This window comes from Camellia sinensis, chromosome 2 (genome assembly GCF_055761805.1).
Source record: "Camellia sinensis isolate YWXY chromosome 2, ASM5576180v1, whole genome shotgun sequence".
NCBI classification, from domain to species: Eukaryota; Viridiplantae; Streptophyta; class Magnoliopsida; order Ericales; family Theaceae; genus Camellia; species Camellia sinensis.
Genome location: NC_138962.1, coordinates 163,322,461 through 163,327,805, shown reverse-complemented (window position 1 = coordinate 163,327,805; position 5,345 = coordinate 163,322,461). Strand labels below are relative to the sequence as shown.

The window sequence follows — 5,345 nt, the reverse complement described above, 5'->3', positions numbered from 1 at the left end:
TTTGGATTCATGCTTATGTCGGCTTCACTTTGTATTTACGTCGGCGATGCCTACCTTGCATGTCGGCAAATCTTGAAAATCATGCTTCTTGACTTGTATTAGCTGTATTTTGTATATGTCGGCTCGAGAAGCCTTTTGATCAAGATGTAACATGCTTTTTATCCTGTTGTATCCAAGTTGTAAAGTTAATTGGAATGTTTGGCATTGCTTTGATCTACGCACAGCTCTTATGGACCACTTGTATTTGATTTATTGCTTCCGCATTTGTGAGCCCCCTATATTCATACTCTGATTGTGTTAAGTTTTGAAAAGTTGGCCTTCGGTAATTACGGATTACTGGCCATCACGGCACCAAACTACTAGGGGCGGTTTGGGGTCGTGACAGTTTTTGTAGTGACCCAATTTATTTTTTTAAATAGCCAGTGAATAATTTAATTGAGCAAATTTTCGTATTTGAGTGCTGTGTAAATTTTGTGCAAAAACAGTCCGTGAATTTTCATAAAATAAATACTCATAATTTAATTCTGAAATTTTTATCCAACGTGCTAGACTCATATGAGAACAACATAAAAATTTCATAATTTTCTGAGATTGGGAACTATTTTTAAAAAATATAAAACAAATGGCTCTCTTAGTTATGCTGCGCCCCGACCCAAGTCCCCACATCCGCTTTTCTCCGCCCGCAACCCTTGTTGGGTCTACTTTGATATGTAATTGGGTGATGTTTGGCTTATGGGTGAGAATTTAATTCAAGACCTATGATTTAGATTTAATTTAATTTGAGTTTGTTTAATTACTCATATTTAACTGTTTGGTCCTTTTTGATTATATGATTGGTAGTAACCACTTTGGGAGTTGTTATTATTTATTATATAGGATAATAATAAATATTTGTTAGTTGATTTTATGGTGTGTACCATATGGTGAAAAATTATATATTTTTGTAGTGAATAAAATGTGTGCATATTTTGTGGTGAGCAAAATATTATATTTTATGGTGTACAAAAATATTATATTTTGTGGTGAGAAAAATTATATCATTTTATAATTTATATTATAAATTTTGGGATATTATTAAAAAAAATTATATATATATATATATATATATATATATTTGGGAAACAAACCCATGTGGGTGGCCCCTCCCTTTTGTCTCCTTGCCATCATTTCTTCTTCATTTCCATTTCATTTTCAATTGTTTTGGCTTGGGTTGGCAGAGAGCTTGGCTCTCTTTCTCCCTCCCCTGTGCGTCTCTTTCTCTCTCTCTTTTTTATTTTCCTCCATTGATGCTCAATCTTTGAGCTTGAAATTGGAGTCTTTAGAGTGAGATTTTGGAAAAGTGTTGTAAATAAAAGTCAGAGTGCTCGTCGTGATCTTCGCAATGGTAGTCTCGGATTCATGATCGGACAAGATTTGCCTTCCAGATCTGCTCTTCTTCATTATTTGAGGTAGTGACTTTCTTCATATTTTTACATTAAAGCTATGTTAAGATTATTTTGAGAAAATATATCATTATAAGAGGTATTGCATATATATATATATATATATATAGATTTTTGTTTGGTAATTTTTGAAAGAAAAATTATGTTGAAATGTTAAGAATGTTGGCTTTGAGATTGATTTGGAAAAATCATTTTGTGTTGATAATTTTGCAAAGAAATTTGAAAATAAAATTTAATAGTTGTATGGATTGTCTCTACATCATATTATGATTAAATAATTTATTTTGAGAAATATAAAGTTGAATTTTTTTTTATCTTTGATTTGGAATTTATTTTTGAGAAAAATAAATTAATGTTGAGGAATATAGAGTAAATGATTAAGTAGGAATTATAGAATTGCTTTGGGATTAAAAACTCTAAAAGTGTTATATTCATGATATTTTATAAAAGATGATATGTTGATGATTAGGTTATGTTCATTTTTATGAAAATAAAAATGTGAAATGTGGACTTTCAAACTCATAACCTTGAAAATATTACTATTGAGTATATTTCATAATTTTTGATATAAATATCATGTTGGTAAAGTAATTTTAGAAAAAGTTGTGAAATTGTTATTGGTAGAGAATTGGGTAAAAATATTACCTCTTTAAGTAGCTTGGCACGAAAAATGGTTATGTTGAAATATAGTTATGTTTGAGGGATGAGTCATGTGAAGTTAGGTTTAGTATTATTAGTTTGGAAATTTTTGAAAATAATAAACTTATTAATTTAGTGGATTAAATTAGTTTTGGTTAAAAGGTTATATCCATTATGGTTAAAAGTGTGTTATTAAGATTATACCATAAGTTTTGACATAGTAGGATAGAAAATGATAATATTTAACAAGTAGGGATTTTCTTTGAGTTATATATTTGTTTTTGCAAGATCTAGATGATTTTCGAAATCATCCTTTAATTTGTTTTGAAAATTGATTGTTGATTCAAAATGATGAGAGATTTTTTTTGAAAGTGGGTTTACTTTCTTATTCATTTTAAAATAGAAATTGAGGTTTTTGAACTATAAGGATTGAAGAGAGATGTTTTTGGTGACTTTCTTTTAATACATGAATTGAGTGGTTTTGGTGAGAAAACCTAGAAATTGGGGGTTTTTAAGAAAGACATTGACAATCTTTGAAGATGTTGTTATATTTATTTTGTGTGTCAAAATAAATGATGTTTGGAAAATTGTTTATTTGTTTACATATAAATGATGGTTTTCATGGAATATGAGAATTGTTGAAATTTTGGAAATTGTTGTTCAAAATACTGATATAGTCTTGAAGTGACTAAATGGTTGAAATTACTCTAAGTGTGAGAATTTTGTTGTCCCATGGACGAATTGGAATAAAAGTATTTATATTCATCTTGAGAAATTATATTGAAATGAGAAATGAGAATTTTGATCACAATGGAAATATTGTGTGGAAGTATTAAAAGTGGAAGAAATATTGCATTGTATTATTAATCATTGCATTGGCATATCAATTCATTTGATAATGATGAGCTTTGAAATTTGATTGAAAACTTTGCATTGAGAAAGGAATGTTGGGAAACAAGTTTTCATGAATTGATTTTGGGGTAAATATGGTGGTAAGTCTTGAAAGGTGGTGTAGATGATAGGTGTCGAGCCTTCCATTTAATACTGGTAAAAATGACAGATTACAAGTGTCAAGCCTTCCAGTTAATACTGCTAAAAATGACAGATTTCAGGTGTCGAGCCTTCTAGTTAATACGGGTAAAATGACAAATTGGTAGTACTTGCATAGTCTATTTGCAGACACCAGCCTAAGGATTACCTGAGTTGTATTTACCATTTTGGAATTTTATTGAAATTGTTGGATTAATGTGTTTTCAAAATGGCATTGTGCATAAGATTTTCAAAAGATGAGAAAAATATTTTGAGCATGACATGACATATGCATTCATCTCAGAAGACCGTCTAAAATGGATTTGATGAATTGTTTAATTATTTGATTTAATTGATAATGAAATAATTGAATGAATTGAAAAGGATGTCATGTTACTATTGAAACATGTTTATTTATTTAAGCTAACTTGTTGTGGTTAATTAAATAAATTGGATTTAAGAGATTATGAAATAAAATCATATGGTTTTGACATTAGATGATTTCACATATATGTATGAGTATTTTGGTATCCGCATATCTTCTAATATTTTAATATGAGATTGCTTGGTGAGCTAGTGGTTGCTCACTTCCTGCCTGTATATGTGTACAGGAAATGTTTTTCGGATTTGAAGATCAAATAATGGGTTTTACCATTTCATAAGTGTAATGTAGTGATGGTTTTTACTACTTCATTTGTTGTTTGGCTGAGTGCTATTTTTTTTTTGTAAAGAGTAGTGTCCTCTCTTTTATTGTAAGTCTCAGGATATTTCTTTTATTTGTATGTAAATGTTGTTGTATAATGAGAGGAAATATGTATATTTAATTATTCATCGTTTTATCCAAGGATGAAATGTTGTTTGTAAATGGGCTTAATTAATGAATATTGGTAAGTTTATCCGAGTAATAAAATACGGGGCATTACAATTTTGAACTATGAGGATTGAAGAGAGATGTTTTTGGTGATTTTCTTTTAATAAATGAAGATGAGTGGCTTTTGTGAGAACACCTAGACATTGGGAGTTTTTAAGAAAGAAGTTGACAGTCTTTGAAGATGTTGTTATATTTGTTTTGTGTGCCAAAATAAATGATGTTTGAAAAATTGTTTATTTGTTTACATATAAATGATGGTTTTCATGGAATATGAGAATTGTTGAAACTTTGGAAATTGTTGTTCAAAATGTTGATATAGTCTTGAAGTGACTAAATGGTTGAGATTACTCTAAGTGTGGGAATTATGTTGTCCCATGCATGAATTGGAATAAGAGTATTGTTAGAAATTGGGCGCTCATGTAGCATGACCCTTTGAACCTTTTGAACCTTATCCATGTAAGTTTGAATTAGAATTCAAAACTTATTTAGATAACCATTCAAGATATCTATATCTATCATATCAATAGATATGGATAGATGACTAGATAGATATTGGTTGTTATATATTTAATAATATACATCTGATATGATGGGAGATATCGATATCAGATACGTTATGTGGTTTTTTACCCATAACCTTTTTCCTAGACTCTTTCTCTAACTCTCTCCCATATGAGAACGATCCAGCTTCTGTACTGTGACTTGTGTGGGTGATACTCCTTTTGTAGTATTACTCCACTGCTGGGTTGGTTGTTCACATTCTGGAAGCACGTGATTTACCCACGAGATTCTTCGCTTCAGGCTCTACTAAAAGGTATGACTATGAATTTTTTTTTTCCACTGCGTTATGCTTTGATTTACATTGGTATCAGAGCTTATATGAGTATCTTCGTGCTTATTTTTATGCATTAAAATATATATATATTTTTATATAAATATATATACATGATATATGCATGAATTAATGGAGGAGGAAGATGAAGTGCATAGTTTTTGCACTTCAACTCTCATTAGATTGAGAGTGTGATGCACCTCATTTTTATGTTCAGTAAATGTCATTTTTGAGACCATAAATGTTTTTATTGTGAAAAATGGAGTTCGGTAGTATCGAAATTGGACCAAAACACACCCTGGAAGGCAGAGCGTGGGCCTCACGCGCCACCTGACGCCGTGAGCAGCTTTCACATGCCACCTGACGCCGTGAGCAGCTTTCACGCGCTCCCAATTGCTTCCACGCACTGACACGCGCCAGACGCGCTTCCGACGCGTTTCCAGGCGCCATCACGCGTGCCGTGCGCGGCGCTGTCCACGCCCGCGCCGTCCACACCACGCACGCGCGTCGTACGCAGAGCTGCGTGCTGCGC

General features: G+C 31.5%; 1 long non-coding RNA gene across 1 annotated transcript; it reads left to right on the top strand.

Moving 5' to 3' along the window:
- The first annotated feature begins 385 nt into the window (after positions 1–385).
- Positions 386–3,975, top strand: LOC145820430 (uncharacterized). The gene is made up of 2 exons (XR_014361973.1): positions 386–1,448; positions 3,722–3,975. It is a non-coding gene; the product is annotated as an uncharacterized LOC145820430 (long non-coding RNA).
- The last annotated feature ends 1,370 nt before the right edge of the window (positions 3,976–5,345 follow it).